Raw genomic sequence first — 18,324 nt, forward strand, 5'->3', positions numbered from 1 at the left:
TCTGTTTTGATTGAGCAAGGAAACATTATCAGGACTGTTCTGTGGCAACATCATACTAAGAATGTGAATGTAAAACATTCCCTTATTTCAGAAGTGAAAGAGATAGCATAATAGATTTTACACATTACATTGAGTGATGATGAATAAGGAGGAAAGCACAAACAACTTAAATCAACATCTTCCTCTGCAACCCAGCTAAATCCCCTAAAACAAAACCAAGAGTAAACATTTACAAAAGTTGTTAATCAATATTGCCAGGAAAAAGACATAGAAGGGATAGTTGCCTCTCTTCTCATCTTGGGCTCAACTGTGTCCAGTAGCTAGTGCTCTCAACTCCCACTGAAGTCATGTGGGTACTCAGCATACTACACGATTGAGCCACAGACTATTTTACTAATATGATTATTCTAGATCTAAATTTTAGATTATTTAAAAATTAGATTAAAAATGCATAGGTCTGAGGAATGCTAAATTTGATATTTGCTGTTTGAAAACTGTTCTTCACTTCCAAATAAGAAATAACTTTTGAACTCCTGCTACAGGTAAATTATTTTTCTACAGCATTCTCAAGATACAAAAAAGGACAATTAAAAAAACCCAAGAAAGTAGCGGCAAAAAGAAATAAAAAATAAGTGTGATTATGTGATAGGACTATCTGAAAATCATTTACAGTTTAAAAATATAAAGAAATAGGTACCATCCATCCAAAATCATTATTGCAAAAACAAATGAGGGGAATATTTTTGATTTCATATTTGATGAGCACAATTTTTCTTCTATCCACATATGATATAAGAAAAATACCAGAATTAATGGCCTACTTCAGGGGTAGGCAACCTATGGCACGTGTGCCGAAGGCGGCATGCGAGCTGATTTTCAGTGGTACTCACACTGCCCAGGTCCTGGCCATCGCTCTGGGGGCCTCAGCATTTTAATTTAATTTTAAATGAATTTTTTAAAACATTTTAAAAACCTTATTTACTTTACATACAACAATAGTTTAGTTATATATTATAGACTTATAGAACGAGACCTTCTAAAAACGTTAAAATGTATTACTGGCATGCGAAACCCTAAATTAGAATGAATAAATGAAGACTCGGCACACCACTTCTGAAAGGTTGCCACCCCCTGGCCTACCTGAACAATCAGATATAAAAAAGAAGAAAAACAAGAATACTAGCGGTTAATTATAGCTCGTTTACTAGGAGACTTAAGAACGTAGCATTCCCGCATATTGGTCTTCACTATAAACTTACTAGTTTATCCTGCTTGTTTTACTCACATAACTAAGTCTTATTTATTTGAACAGCACACTACTGCCGTAAGCAAGATTTGACCCCTTGGTATATTAATGGAAATTTTCGCATTTGTACACACAAAACTAAGACCCTAAAACCTATATTTCCTTATCAACCTCTTCCCCTCAACATTATATATTCTGGAATATTAGAACTTACCTGTCCTTAACCCAGAGCTCATTGGCTGCACTTAAATAGAAGACATTTTCTATCAACAATTAAAGAAATATTTCTGCTTAAGTTTTGACTGATAAGGAAATCTGCTCACAAGATTATGACACAGGATGTCAGTGCATCCTTTAAGGATTCAGTCCCATTTAGATGGTATTATTAGGTTTATTAACAAAGTGCTAATGGATTACTCCCAATTGACCTCTCTCAGTTTACTGACTGTTCCAAATATGTTTGCTACAGCAAGGCAGTTTACTATCAGCTCCAAAGAAACATGTCTAGTTATTTACTATATGTAACATACTAACTACACAATAGGGAGAAAGCACAGTCTAGAGGTTCAACAGATGACTGGCAGACAAGAATTGTGCACTCTAGTGACACTGCTGCTCACTTGCTCAGTAAGACTGGAAAAATCACTTAGCATCACTGTGCTGTCATTTCTGTGTCAGAAAAATGGGAATATATACTTAAGGACCACAGAAGCAATAGCAGTCTTACTTAATGATTGAAAAGCAGCTTGGGACCATCAGACTGTAGGTGTTACAGAAGTGGAAAGCATTACAGTGTATGCAGTACAGTCTGAGGATAAGAAGACAACTTCACAAGCATTACCATGCATATACATTCTCAACTGGAATAAATGCATCGGAACACTTATTTCCTATCTATAGCACTCTGATTTTCATGACTTGTGTAGGATGGTTAGAGAATGGGTCTAGAAAAAAGAAAATACAGTAAGTTAGATGTTCATACTCAGGTGTGGTTTACATTTAGCTCCTTTCAGCCTGAAAGCTGACCAAGGGCTTCATACTGCAACAATGAAACACAGCCGACTTTTCAGAATAGGGTGGCATCCTCTGCACAATAGTGTGGGGGAGGGGACATTCTTTTCAAGGATACTGAGAAAATCCCATGGCACTGCTTATAAGAGTTTGTTAGAGTTAGAGTATGCATGTAAGCCCAAAATCTTGCAGAAGGGGAGTGGAGGCATTGTGTGTGAATCAGGGATAATGCCTCAAGGACTATCAGATGTCAGCAGGAAAAAGTGATCCTCCCTTGGAAAGAACAGAGCAGATGCGCATCCCCTTGCCAGCCGGCTCCTGAGGACGGGGGAGAGAGCAAGCCTGTTGTCACACTCACCTTGTTGCTTCCTCTAGAGAGGCCAGCACCACACTTTGCAGCAACCCAGAGAAGTCCTTGTGTTCAGGAGCTGAGTGTATAAGAACAGTTCTGCTCCTGGTAGCAACAATGGAAGCTGTAATGCAGATGTATTTAGGGTTTGACAAGTCAATAATTAAAATACCCAATTTTGCTCTACACTATAGTTTCCAGTGTTGCTACCACTAGAGGAGATGCACCCATAATAAATTTTGACTATGAAACTTTCTCAGGTAGGGTGCAAAAGACCTGAGAGTATGACTGGTCCCTTTGCAGGGTAAGAAAGAGGTGAATGAATGGGGAAGGTGTTCGGTATCCTCTCTCTCTCTCCTCCCTCTGTCCAGGTTTAGTCACAATCTAGTCCTTAGCATCCACACAAAGCAGACAGGAACTTGGTTTAAAAGGCTTCCGCCAACAGAAAAGATCAAAGATATTTGTATTTTTAAAAGGATGCCATCTACTTCAAATCTAGTCCACTTAAAGTAAGAAATTAAATGAGTTTTCAGGTACCTGCCCCTTAGTCTCCATGCCAATTTCTATGGTTTCGAAATTTTCCTAATTTTTGTTGATCTTTTTCTTCTCCTCTATCACTGGGTGAAAGACCCATACAAAACAAAGGAAGAAACGTACTCATCCTTCCTGACTACACAAGGGAAACAGTGAAATAGGACCCCCCACCCCCACCCCCACACTCACATGCACACAACTGCCAAGCACACATCATGGACTAAAAAAACCAAAAAGATGTGTTTCTCTAATTAGTAGTAGCATTACGGTAGTACCTAGGAGCCCCATTGTGCTAGGTGCTGTATGAACACACAACAAAAAATCCCTGCTACAATATCTTTTGGTTACAATAAACTTAGCTGTTTCTTGTAACAATACAACGGAAATATTTTTCTGACAGACATATGATTTCTGAGTTGACTGTGACCCTTTAATCAGCATTACCTCAACTTGTAACTCTTAATATATGGATAATGGAAATAAACATTTCTCCCTCTGTGCGTCAATTCATGATTAAGCTAAACAAAATTAAAAGCGACAGAGTGCATAACACCAATCGGTTTCTCTGAGTGTTCATCCATACTGCACGTCTGGCTGTGGTTTTCAAAGAAATCTGGATTAAATAACATGATTCATATGTGAAAAGGCTGACAATAAACAGGATTTTAGTACCGTTCAGTCGTAAAACAGCCAACATTTGCTCTGCATGTACATCATATGTCCATAACAACATTTTTTCCTTTGAGAGCAACATATTAGGTGTTTAATCTGTGCGCCCCAAAATTAAAACCAGAGGACTTGTTTTACTGATTTCTCCCCCACCTATCCCCACACACGCACACCTTTCCATCAACATTTTAAACTTAAAGCAGATACACTAAAACCTATTTACTAAAAATAAAAGCATCCTTTTAAAATCTCATAAAAATAAATTTGTTAAATTAAATTATCCATTTTTGTCATTTTCAATAAAGCCATTTTAGAATGCTCTCTTTCTTAGAGGATAATGTTCACAGCAGACAAGGGCCATTAATGGCTTGCTTTTGTGGGTGATTAACTGAAGTGGATCCGAAGCCTTTGATCAGTGCAAAGGCTGTTTACTGTGAGCATACCATTCTGTGAACGTAAATTTAGGCCTATTCCCGGGCAAGGCAACAGAAGCTCCTACACAACACTGCATGTAAACATCCGACCTCTCTCACACATCATAAAGGTTGGGAATTCTCCGCTCCTGCCTCCTTGAACATTCTGTCAAGTCTTTTTGAGGATGGGGCACAGGGTAACAACTGCGTGAAGGAGAGTTTAAGTGTGGTAACTATTTAAGGGTGTGGGACAAAAATGACTAATTGTTCTGTGGAGGAAAAGAAGTGATGTAATTATGCTCATGTAGGGTTCTGGTAAGGATATCATTGTGCTGAGCTTCCTGAGTGGCAGCTGACTGAAATCCTTATCTTTCTGTGGAATTAATATGTGATATAATTGCATACTGCTGCATGTTATACAACTACAATAAAGGGATAATGACTAAAAAAAGTCAAGCAGAGCAGTCAAGTGCACTTAAAGTCGCACTGTTCATGTGAGGACACAGAGATTACTGTCAATATGTGTCACCCTGATGCACAACACAACTTTTCTGGTACTTAAAATAGGAAAAAAATGCAACAAGAAAATTGCATTTTGGGAGGTTGGCAATAAATGAGCTATAGCAGCTCTCACATGGGTTATGAAGTTACCAGAACCTCAGAATGGCATTATATCCTTCATTTACATGACTGCTTAACTGTAGTTCTTTTATATTTAACAGATGTGGATTAGGCAAAGATACCTACAAATGTCTGCTCTGCTTAGAAACTATTCTAAATTACAGTGTTCTAATTGGGCAAAGTCAACATGAAGTTTGAGTAGTTTACTAATTTCTAGTGGCATGGTGTCCGGAGCCAGGGCCACAGGAGTTTATCCTGAAATACGCTCCCTTTGTCGCTCTGGGCAAGTCACATCATCTGCCTGTCCGTTTCTGCACCTGTAAAAAAATCGCTTAAGGAGGTATTGTTAGGTTAAATTAATGCATATGAAGCATTTAATATTGCCATCTAAACTCAGATATAATGACTGGGCCAAATCCTGCAGTCCTTACTCAGGCGAAAACGCTAGTTGAAGTCAGAGGATTCCTACGTGCAGTACGGAACCTCAACTTTAAGGTGCAAAGTTGGCAGAGTTTGAGGGGGTACCAGCAGAGGCAAAGTATGTCTTCAACTCCTCCACTAGACAATGGCTCAAGTTATTAACACCAAGAGGCCCATTGATGTTATGTTGCTGTTAGACCCACTCCTTCCCCTGCCCTTCACTGAATGCCGCTTTAGGGTATGTCTACACTGCAGCTGGAGCCCAGGCTCTAGGATCCCATGCTGTGGGAGGGTGCCAGAGTTTGGGCTGCAGCCTGAGCCCAAATGTCTACATCGCAATTAAACAGCCCCTGAGCCTGCGCCCAGCGAGCCTGAGTCAACTGGCACAGGCCAGCCGCGGGTTTTTAACTGCAGTGTAGACATACCCATGGTGATTTCACATTCAGAGAGCTCCTTAGCTAAAGTTTTTCTCTCAACTTCCTTGGAGCGGCCTCATGCACTACCGCCAGTGTTGTTTGTTTGCCTAAATGCTGACCAAATAGCTTCATTCACACATTAGCAAAGAGTCTTTTTTTCCCCACCAAGTGCTACTAGACTGCCTTAAATTGTGAAATTAAATGAAAGAGAAGCTACTGAAAACACTAATTTAAGTGCACACAGCTGGCGATCTTTCAACAATTTCAAAGTTATCTAACAGTGTGTTTAATTCCTACCAATGTAGGCTCTTACACTGTCACTCATCTCCATGCCATCTCCACTGGCTTTATAGCAGGAAGCAGAATTTCACAGGTGCGATACTGCTGTGTGATCCTATTTCACACACAGAATGGTTTTAGAAGATCTTGTGTGATCCAGCAACCAGATTCCAAAATTTTAAGGCCAGAAGGGACTCCTATGACCATATAATATGATTTTCTGTATAAACACAGGGCATAGAACCTCACCCAGTAATTTCTGCATCAAGCCCATAATGTCTGATGGGCTATAACATACCTTTTAGAAAGATATCCAGTCTTAATTTAAAGACTTTGATTGATGGAGAATCCACCATGTTCCTAGGTAACTTGTTCCAATATACAGTAAACTGACCATCTTAGAGTAAGTGCTTTAGTCAATGTTTTTACAGCATTTGGCACAATGAGGTTCTGGTTCACAACTAGGGCCCCTAGATGCTATGGTAATACAAAATGAACAAATACATAACAACAACACAGCAGTCAAACGTCAGACAAAAAGCTATCAGACAAAATGAGTATATCTATATCAGTCATTTGGTCTATAATAAAGAACTACATTGATTTAGATTGTAAGATCCTCAAGGCATGGACCAGGCCTTCTCTTCTATGTCTCTTGGGGTATGTCTACACTGCAATGTAAGCCCAGGCTCAGACTCAAGCTCAAGCCTAACCTGCCTTTCGTCTATACACAAATCACGCTAACCTCCAGTACCAGGGATGACCATGAGCTAAAAAGCTGACAGCTTTGCAAATTTGCCTAACCAGTGACCAGTGCTGGGAGTGGTTTAAGCAGCTCAAGAGCGAGTACCAGAAGACCAGGGACCAGAACCGCACCTCTGGCAACTTGCCAATCTCATGCCCATTTTATGAGTTTGACTGGGGCTGGGCACAGAGCTCAGCACGGAGCCAACCAGGGTGCATGACAACCTGGCCAGCCGGAATGGTGCCATGCTGTCTCCTGAATCCAGTATGGGAACTGCTGGGAGCCAGCACCAGGCTCCAAGAGAGGAGCATGAAGTGATTCTGTTTCTGAAACCAGTTCCAGAGCAGGCTGTGGTACAGGATCAACAGCGAACTCCAGGTCCAAGCCCAATGTCAGTATTATAAAAAATCCAAACAAACACACGAATGATAAAGTCACTGTAACTGAGCAACACCACAGGATCAATGTCCCGTCGCTGGATCCCACTATCCTATGGCAAGGCTCCATTCACACAATCTCTTAATTAGATAACGGTTCACATTTAACTACACCTCTACCTCGATATAACCCTGTCCTCGGGAGCCAAAAAATCTTACCGCGTTATAGGTGAAACCGCGTTATATTGAACTTGCTTTGATCCACCGGAGCGCGCAGCCCCGCCCCCCTGGAGCACTGCTTTACCGCGTTATATCCGAATTCGTGTTCTATTGGGTCGCGTTATATCGAGATAGAGGTATTTTTTTTGTGTTCCTCACAACAGAGCACATGCATCTAATAATGGAATTATTTGAAATCTATCACTAATCTTTAACCTGATTGTCTCTAAACCAGAAGCTAGCTGACCTCTGTCTGGTAGAAAGATGGTCATTCTTTGGGAATACTTCAGCCTCTGTGCAAAATCTATTTTGGAATTGCAATCAAAGAAATGGAAACTCTTAAGCATGATGTTACAATTCTCCAATTTCTGTCAATATTATGGTAGAACGGCATCAAGGAATTACAGATGCCATATTGCTGACTGTACATTGGATATCTGAAGGCACTCAAAGGATTAAATAGTAATCCTATTCTAAATGGTTCAGTTTGTTGTTTGCCTGGCAACTTCTGGAAGTCAAAACAAACATGGGATAGATGTTTTCCTAAACTAAACTCAGAGACGAACAGACTTTCTTTCCACTGTACATACCATTTGTTAGTAAACTGGTGCATATTTTCCATCCATTTATGTTCACTGGCACCATCTATACTACATGCTCCTTTCTTCTCCTACACAGCATCCCCTCTAAACCTCATTAACTAAACTGAAACAAAGTAGTGGAAGGGCTAACAAATGGTCAGACATTTAAAAACAATATGTTGGTCTACAACCAACTGTAAAAAGTGACATTGATTGTAAAAGACTTTTTAAAAACTGCACCAAGAAGTCCTGTGGCTGTTTATGAACCTTTTTGATATACAGTTTATATATAATTTATATGACATAAATACAGTAAGCTGTTGTATAATTAAGAATCTTCATCACATTATAGCTTTGCATTCACTTAAGCAAGGTCCATTATTTTCAACATACACAAGGCTCTGTCCTGAAGTGATTTTTCAGAGTCAGATCACCACCTCCCACAAGTAAAACCCATGGGAAGAAATTTCTGAGAGGTTCCCCTCTTGGAAATCCCCTTCACATCTCACTGGGGAAGTAGTGTTTGCCTCCCCCGCTCTGAAGAAAGACCGCAGGGCCTGCCCCCTAACATGGCATATCCTGGGGCATATGGAGCCATGTCTCCATCATCAGCTCTGGAACTTATCCCTGGCTTCCTGGCATGGCAGCTCCATTACACTCATGCTACCAAGTACTCTCCTTGGCCACGGCTGCCCCTAGCTTCTCCAAAGAAAAAATTAGCAAGTCCTAGGTTGCAATGTCTTTGCTGACTAAGTTTCATGGGGCTGGAAGGGAAACATTGTGTGTACCCTCTGGCCCCCATCTTCACTCATCTACCCATCCCCAACCCCATACCTCTAGAGGGACCCCTGCAAGACCAGAGAGAGGAAAGAACAATATCATAGACATGACTGATTCCCCTTTCCATAAAAAAGTGGGAAGATCCAAGTGTGGAAGGCCCCCTCCTCTCTTCCTGGATATTGATGTGGGTGGGGTGATGTGATCCTAATTCTGACTCAGTGGTTACAAAGGCTAAGTCACCATGGAAGCCAATGGGAAATAAGAAATTACCAAATAACATTTGAGTAAGGGGGCTTCAGGATTATCCCCCACCGCATAAAAGTTTCTACATATACTCAGTAGTATTACATGAGATGACAATGCAGTCCAAATCTTGAATATTTTTATTTTCATTGATAGCATCAAAAGTATGCTAAGACTCTTAAAGATAGAAACAGAGAGTGCAAGTTTTAGGCAGCAGCACCAGGAATTTCAGGTTTACCAGAAGTGTAATGTGCAGAATGAAAATTCATAACTTGGTTCCCAGGACTGCAACGTACTAACTGCCTCATCTCTGATGCAAGAGCTGAGAGTACTTAGCAACTGTCATAAGGTTATCAACACCTTGGACAATCCTGAGTACACATTTAAATTCCCATGGCAAATCTGTGCATTACTTCATGCTTTGTAGATCCTGGATTTCCTTCCTATACTTACAGATACAATCAACATCTAGATAGTTGGCAAAATTTGATTCAGAACCTATTGTTCCTATTCCTCAATCACTCAGACAGCTAACATGTACATTCCTGCCCCTTTCTCCTTAATTATCAACAATATTTATTGTAAAGACAGTGCACCAAAGTCCACTGCAATAGTTCTTTCATGCTGATTAAATTGCGACAAAACTTTTTGGTCGAAGAAAAAAGAATGTCTTAAGTTCATGAAGCTAAAAACCAAGATGCACAAAACTGAAGCATTCCAGAGTTTAAAAATAATCATTTTAAACTGCAAGAGCCGAGCTGTAATTTTGTGCAGTTCAGCATGACATCATGGTTTATATAGGGCCAGCTCAATAAATCAAACTTCACCTAATTAGAGATCCTACTGCATATCTACATTATTCAGACAAATAATTAAAACAGGACAATCCATAACACAAGCCAGATATGTTTACTAAAATATGTTCTTTTCAATCTTTTTTAGCTTCACTGCTGCTTACAGAGCTTTCACATTTACTAAATTACAGACCTGAAGCTTTTATTTTAGTCTGACTTCACTTTCAAGGAATTCTTCAATTAACTTTACACTGCTTTAAGCTCTTCATCCAATGAGAAAACAATCTGTGGTTTCTAACTCCTTCCAATGCCAATGGCTGCCATCCATGTTCGACTTTTCAGAGCCAGGCTCTGTTTGCTTAAAACCAACTAGTTGTCATAGCATTTTGACAAGCAATATTTAAAAAAAATGAAAATAAAGGAACAATACTTTGTGATGAGTAAATTAGGAGGAATAATTAGATTTACTGTCACTTTTTGAACAGATTATAGCAAAAACTTGGTCAAACCAGAGCAATCAACTCAAAGTGAAAAGCCCTTATTAGTTAGGTTGTTACCAAATCTTCTCTGCATTTACTGATCATCTGTGACTCACTCTCTCTTTTTTTTTTTTTAATTGTGGGTTTTGTTGAAAGCAGAAGTTTATGAAATGTCAAAACATTTTAAGTCCAACAGAAGGATGCTACCCAGCTAAGGTCTCCATCAGTGGAAATGCAAGAAGCTTTTTGAATGGCTAGATATCCTGCTGCTAGTGCAACAATCATTTACTAAGTACAAGATGTCAAATCAAAAGCCAAATACAATTTCATAAAAAGCACACGCATTTTACTCATCAATTGCACCAACAAATGCAGTATTTGAAATATTAAGCCAATAATCCAAGAGCTAGCTTTCTATAAAAAGCATAATACAGCAACCTAGAAGAAATGGGAATACACAGAAAAGAAGACACATATCTATATTAGTTCAGTACCAGTTTAATTCTGACATCTGTTGTGCCAAATGTTAACCCAAGAAAATCATGGAAGAGTTTTAATTTACTGTAATATTATAATTTATTAGGTGTCAAAATGAACCAAACCACACTCAAGACTATCTAATGTAGTGCATATATATATTTACAATGACATGGCAAATGGACTTCCTGCAAGTACATGCAGAGTAAGCAGGTGAGCAAAAGAATCCTTCCAATCTTTTGCTGGACATATTTTAGTTCAAGATAACATTACAGCCACATGCACTAGTCATGACAAATAGAATTGGAGGAATATTGGCAAGGTAGAGTTTTGAGGCCAATAGTGAATCTGGAGTCACTTGCACAGAATGATCTTAAGGATCTGATCTCTAGAAATAATCCAAGTCATATTTTCTTACTAGTTCTCATCTAGAGTCAGGTGCACAGATATTACAGTGCCTACAAACCAACAGCTAAATTAACAGGGCTACACGCTACTTGAAAAGCACAACATTACTCAATTTTCCTCCCTTTTGTTCTCCTTCGCAAGCCTTGCTCCCACACGTCCCTGGTGAGGCACAGCAGGAAGCACAAATCTATTGCACTTCAGCTCAGGTGTTTATGCAGGCTATGTACTAGAGCAAGTAATGGCAAGTGTTAGGCGTAGTCCTACAATTTAAGCAGCAGTAAGTCTCAAGCCCCTTGACAGCATCCGAGGAGACATGGAGTTATGTACAGTCCTCAATAGCTGATGAGGTGGTTAGCTACGTGCTTCACTCTTAGGCCTTATTCTTCCTAACAAGCACAAGTAGTTTGGTGGCTGCACACGAGCACTCATTAATGCAGGATCGGGTTCTGCTCATCGTTTTTTATTTTGTGCGCCACACCTGCGCTGTACACAATCACACCCTTAATCTCCACCAATTGGAATTTATTTTATCAGTTTCAACGGGCAGCAAACACAGAACTGCAATTCATTCTATCAAGATCTGCTAAAGAAAAATGGATCTCCAAACCCAATATTCGCACTCTCCTTATCCTTTTCCACTTGTCCTTATTTAAACAGCAAATAAACAACATTATAAGAGTTTTCAGAAAACAATGTGGGTCAGACTTTCTGTTAAAAACCATACTGCAGGGATGCACTGCAGAACTCCTTATATGAGCAGGTGGCATAAGGGGGAAGAGACTTCTGTTACATCATTAATCTAATTCCACAATCCCACAAAACCCTTTTTGGAGAAGTGGTGCAGGTCTTGGGATCCATGTACGGGTCAGGCTGGAACGGCTGTTCTCCATTATATTGCATTCCCCTTCCGCTTCAAGGAAAAAAACGGGAGTAAACTCAAGTTGACCCCGTGAGCATCAGCTTTTCAGGATTTCCTTTCTGCAGCTAGGAACACCTTTCTTTCTTATGAGCAAGTTTTTGGATGGTCAGGGATTCACAGAGTCAGAGCGCCTCAGGATAGCTGGGACCCAGTTTGAAGGCAAAGGACTTGTGGATCTATAGGTTTTTGCTGGTTTATGAGAGTGGAATTCCAGGCTAGTTCCATGAGGGGAGCAAACCCCACACACTTCTAGGGATGATTTCCATTGCATGTACAATCTCATGAAGTTTCTCTGCCCCTATCTGGGAAGAACCCAACCAGGGATATGTTCTGGCCCATAATTATTGAATCAAGAACTTCTCTCAGGCTCTTCTACCATTTCCCCCAAACACCTGCCTTCCTGATATAAACCATTTTTTAAATCATGACCAACATCTAATCTGGGAACTATTGCTCCTGTTAGTCTGATTTGTAATTAAAAGAATCAAGGACACAAACCTAAAGCCTCAGTTCTGTTACTGTGTTCCATAAACTAGTTTGTAAAGTAAATTTGCTTTGAAATGATTACCTGTCTGGACAGAAACATAATGAATAATCGTTGTTAAAGGATAGCATTTGGGATCACGACCATAAAAAATTCCTCTCATCACCAGTAAGTGACCAGTGATCTTCTAACAAAACCCCAGGATTTCCCAACATTACTTCGGCAAGCAATAGTCAAAATTAAAAGAGGTGACCTCCCTAGAGCAAACCCACAGCCCTATTTTTGTAATGTGCTTTTGAAGCTTGATGCTTATAAAAATGAAATATTTTCGTTCTCTTGTGTAAACTTGTACAGATTGCTTGCTATTGATCTTCTGAGTCATGTTTCTGGCAGTAAATGAGTATCCTACTAGAAAATATAAGAGCTAGAGAACAACTGATGTAATGTATTAGTAATTTAAGTTTGTATTTAACTCTTTCAACATATTAGCAGGAAATACTCTCTGTATAAAATAAGGATATCCAAAGACATTGAAAACAAGGAACCAAAATATTTAAAAGTTACATTTAAAAGATCACATTTTAATGTGAAGGATTTGGATTATATTCATTTAAAAATATTTTAAGGTTATGAGCTACATAATACACTACTAAGGGTTTTTTTTAAAAGGGAAAATGGTTGCTTCAGTTTATAGAGTATCCCTGAGAGAGCAGGATTACAGCTTAATCAGGCTGCTGTATTCAGGTTGTTGGATTTCTAATTTCTTTCTTTTTATCTGGACTACACACAGTAGAGCACCCCCATAAGCCATTGAGAAAACAGCCCTCATAAAAGTCTTTATAGGATCACCTCTATCCTATCTGTGTGTACAGAGAGCCAGACCAAAAGAAAACATATTGTAGACTAAAAGTTAACTGAATATAACAGGGATGGCCAAACTTACTGACTCTCCGAGCCACACAGGACAATCATCAGAAGTTTGAGAGCCAGGGCACGCCTGCTGGGGCTCAGGGCTTAAGCCCCAGTCCCTGGCAGGTATCTCTCGTGTGGCTGAAGCTCAGAGACACCCCTTCCCCACTGGGCTGAAGCCAGAAGCGACACATGGGGGGCATGTGGGGTCACCTCCCCCCCCGATTTTTGCCAGGGTTTGCTGGCCCCACTCGGTCACATAGTGCTGCCAGGCCGCCTCCCTGTGTGGCAGCTGCTGGAGCTGGCAAGCTGGGAGCTGCGGCCCTAGGGAGAGGCAGCGGCAAACATCTGGGAGCTTCAGGGAGGGGCCGCTGATGGTAAAAGGGAGGGTGTGCTTGGGGGCATGAGTCAAGCTGCACCTTTAAATTGTGGCCCCCCCCACTCTCAGCATGCACCAGTGGTCTCTGGCAAAAGCCCCCAGCCCCACCACTCTACCGCAGAGAAGAAGCCCCGAGTTCCTCCCCCAGTCTGGTAGGCGGAGAGTAAGGGTGGGGGGCTCCGCAAGCCACACTTTAACTGTAAAAGAGCCGCATGCGGCTTGCAAGCCGCAGTTTGGCCATCCTTGGAATATAGATTAGAAAAAATTACACACACACCTACCATATATCTCTGTACTCTGTGCATTGCATATGTATACAAACTGTATGTGCATCTGCGGCCAAATGCGGCCTCTACGCTTACACAACCCAGAAATGCTCACCAATATTACAAGGTTATGGGGTCCTTGTCATAGGAGGAACATTCCACCATCCCTGCCACAAACTCATCCAGATAGTTTTGGTAGAAGCAGAAATAATCTGCAGAGGAGGGAAGCTGAGCGTCAAGGATGTATGTATGTACAAAAGCCAAATGGGAAGACTATGTTCCTTAGGTGAGGTGGGGCTTGAGGATTTTGGCACCAGAAAAGACCAGCATAAAAATCTCCTGCCCTTTGCTCCTCCTCCTGCTGTCCATGTGCTTCTGTGGGCAACGATGAACAATGTGCTCCCAGAATTTGTCTCATAGCCTCCATAGTGTTAACTTGAGAACACCATCAAATCATCTAACAGATGGAAGGATAGGAAAGCAGCACACCTATATCTTCAGTGCATTAGAGGACTTAGCCACACAACTTGCATTGATTTTAATGGAGTGCTATGGCTAAATTCCAAGTACCGGTAAGTCTTTTCCAATAATTATTTGATTGTTGGATGAAGTTCTTTAGCTTGCGCTATGCAGGAGGCCAAACTATATAATCATAATGGTCTCTTCTAGCCCTAAAATCTATGAAAATTCAGATGGTATAGTTTAAAGATGAGGAGATCTCATTTCCCAGCATGTATTACATTACTTCTTTATTTTATTTTTAGTCCTCTATAAACATACAAAACCCAGAGGAATACACAGTATACAGAAGCGCAGAAAATGTGCACTCACTTGCCTCAGATGCAAACAGCTACATATCGTCCAAGTGACACATAGTTTTGACCAAGGAGATAGCAGTATCAGTGTTTCCATAATTCTTTATGAAGAATTACAGGATTTTAAATGTCTCTTTCCAGCATTACCTCATGCATGGGCCTCTCGCTAATTAAAACTATATACATATAGAAAAAGCAAACATCAGCGCTGAAATACTATGTACCAATGTACAGTATCCTTGGCAAAAAGAAATGGCCTGCTGTTCTCAACCAAAAGTCAATTTCCATAAGTTTAATTGTGAATTGTAACCAGACAAGATCTCTTTTCTAAAAAAGTTTCCAGCAACTGGCAAACTGTGTCCAATACACAGGAAATCATATTTATAGTTATACTCTCCACAATGTACCAATTCTCCTCTCACTAGGCTAACCAGTGGCAACTTCTAAATGAATGGTCTTGTCCCTAGAATTCTATCATCACAACATACAATAGCTAATTCTAGAGTCAATACTTGGGGGGCAGGGAGGGGAAATATAGCAGAGAGGTCCCTTCCATTGCTAAACAATCCATACAATAATGACCTATCAGACTTCTCTACTCAAAAGAGCAAGAGTTTGAAATCCTACTTTTGCAACCCTTTGTCTCATCATTAAAACCATGATTCAGTGAGGTATTTAAGTATATGCTTAACTTTAAGCTAAACTTTAAGTAATCCCATGTGCTTAAATATAGCATTTAATTAGGGCCTAAACAAGTTACAGCCTCATCTGTACCTGCTAATTATAAACTCCTTTAATATGCCTACATTTTTAACATAGAAAATGGGGATGAAAACCAACAAAAGCATTTATATGAAACTTCAAATGTTTTATAACAAGCATTTAAGAACACGTATAATTACTTGGTAATCATCTTGTCTATATGGTTTTTGCTATGATTCAGAGAACCATGCACCGTTACTAAGGCAAGCCCCACTTTGAAAAGCAGAAAGGTAACATTTCAAAGCTTTTAATAAAGATTGGTTAATACTTTACCAAACGTGAAATTCCACCAAGGGCAAAAGCACTGCAAGAAGTATTCTTACCTACAATTAAGAAAAGTAAGAATCATCACTAAGTATTATCACACTTTAAAAACACCAGTAATTCCAAAATAATTAATTGTGGATATCATGACAACCATGGAACAACTCAAAGAAAACAAGATGCTAACATCAGAACAGGAAATTGCCATTTCTTAGACCCAGTAATTAACATTAACAGGGAGACTGCTAATATATACAAACAAGCAATAAAGGAAATTTTGTATTAGTACAGTGAAACCCAAGGGACCAGTTAAAAAAAAGGGTTACTTAATAGAGGTGGGTTTTCAACTAAAATTCAAATAAAACTACTGAGAACCACATGTGGAGACTTCAAGGTGGTCACTTAAGAGAGAAGCTTGCTTGCTGGAGATGAAGGTCCTTCATTCAGATTTCATGGTGTTTAAAAAATGAGCAATATTATATATTTATTTGAATTCTGACGTGTGTGCATGGGCTCTTATATGCAATCATTAGGCATATGTCTCACAGTGTCTTTGCTTGTCCTTACCATGCTGAATTTTGAAGTTGATTCCAAATAATTGTCAACTTTTGTAAACAACTGTGATCAAAGTAATTTGTTTTGTAGCTAATTAAATTTTCACTGCACCACTCCCTTCTTTTCCGTTTACAGTGGCAAAGTGTGAAAATGGGCTAGGGACCAAAAACCACATATAAACAAGTAGTTTTGATTTTTTGTTGAAAAAAATCAATTTTTTAAAAATTAAAATTTTTTCACAAAAGTGTTAGTTTTCCAAAAATGTTTCTTAAAAAAGTTTCAAAATGAAAAATGTCAACCAGCTCTAGTTATTACAAGTTAAGAAAAATCAGTTTTTTTCTTGAAAAATAATTTTTTTAATTGTGTTTATTAATCTTTGCTTCTTTTTACTTTTGAAAACTCTTTGCTGTTCCTAAATACGTATAGTGGACATTAGTTATCCTGCAACAAGTGGTCTCTAGTGAAAGGAAAATATGTTTTATGAACAGGGTTATATGAAACCTGTGCCTAAATCCACAGTAAAATCTGAACAGGATTGTTCCTGTCCTTGATTTGAAATTAAAGTCTCCATAAGCAAGGACGTTTTGGAGGCTTTGTTTATTTGTTCCTCATTGATATAAGTAGGCATGGGGCAAATCTCCAAAAAGGGCCATATTTTTTGGAATTTAATGTATCCACGCTACACACACCTACATCGTATATTATTGAAAGCTTATTTTTACATCCATTTTGAAGAGGTCTGATGTAGAGCTATCAAGTGGTGCTGTAAGCCTGTAGGAGAGGTGAAATAATGGTAACCAAAATGAGAAAGTGTCCTTTTTTTTAGATAGTTCCAGAAATACTGCAACATGACTGACTACAGTTTTTACTATTTAAGTTAATGTCAATACCTTAATGTGATATTTATTGGTCAAAGCTACCAAAAGACGATGTATTAAAATATTTTTATTGATTTTGCATGGGCAAGTTTTTTTTCTCCCAGAAATGATGATGCTGTTTAGCATGTGGCAAAAATGGTGAATATCAACATTTTGCAATATATTAACATGAAAAGTTTTCAAATCACATATTCTTAATTCTTAGAGTATCTCACAAGTTTTCTAAATTTTCAACTAAAATTTGATGACCAAATCAGTCTCACACCGAAGGCTGTGCACCAGTAGATTGCATGCCCTCAGTTTGTACTGCCTAGTGAGTAGATATAAATGTATGTGAATTCCTAATGTAATGCTACTCCATTTGTAAGTTTTGGTACATACAATGTAGCATCTAGTATGCCTTGTAAAAGGTTCCAGTTTGTAATTGCCTAGGCATACAGCACTATCCTTTGAAATATTCTAGAAACTAGCTTTTTAATTCAGTGATACTTATACACAGATCAGTATCAGTGTTAGAGATGACACTGAACCGTTTCATATTATGAATATGAAAAAGTTATGAGAGAAAGAAGTGGCCTAAAAAGTAGTTGTGAGGACAAAGTCCACAAACAAGCCCTTGTCTCTGCACTGAAGAGGGATGAAAAGCATGTTACAGCTCTTACCAACCATGTCGTCAACAATATGACAAACCCGTTTGACCTTGAATCACTTCCAGAGGTAATTATCAACATGTCTACTGGACTGCAAGTAACATCATATACACAAGGGTCTCTACTGAAAATAGCAGATGTTAGTGAAGAACAAAGAGAGAGAGAGTTGTGAGAGGTGTATTTGATCCTGAGGGGACACTACAGCTTCTTCAGCCCAGTCACGAATTCTGGCATTCAAACATTTGCTGACATGGCTAAATGACCAAATTTAAGCCTACCAAGGGAGAGACAATTACAGCAGCTATCAGTCCAGAAATTGTTTTCCGCCGAGTCCTGTCCTTACCAAGATGCAAAGATGATGTTTCAATTGCAACTGTTCTTA

General features: G+C 39.3%; 2 protein-coding genes across 3 annotated transcripts in view; one reads left to right on the forward strand and one right to left on the reverse strand.

Moving 5' to 3' along the window:
• The window catches only part of CMSS1 (cms1 ribosomal small subunit homolog), a 360,808-nt gene that overhangs the window by 157,923 nt on the left and 184,561 nt on the right, over positions 1-18,324 (reverse strand). The window contains exon 2 of one of the 2 annotated variants that reach the window (XM_054044797.1): positions 15,869-15,918. The exons of the other annotated variant lie outside the window; for it this stretch is intronic. The gene's annotated coding sequence lies outside the window, so the exon portion shown is untranslated. The remainder of the gene's footprint in view (positions 1-15,868; positions 15,919-18,324) is intronic. 2 annotated transcript variants of the gene reach the window in all.
• The window catches only part of FILIP1L (filamin A interacting protein 1 like), a 296,405-nt gene that overhangs the window by 104,147 nt on the left and 173,934 nt on the right, over positions 1-18,324 (forward strand). The window lies entirely within an intron of this gene.

This window comes from Malaclemys terrapin, chromosome 1 (genome assembly GCF_027887155.1).
Source record: "Malaclemys terrapin pileata isolate rMalTer1 chromosome 1, rMalTer1.hap1, whole genome shotgun sequence".
In the NCBI taxonomy this organism is placed as follows: Eukaryota; Metazoa; Chordata; order Testudines; family Emydidae; genus Malaclemys; species Malaclemys terrapin.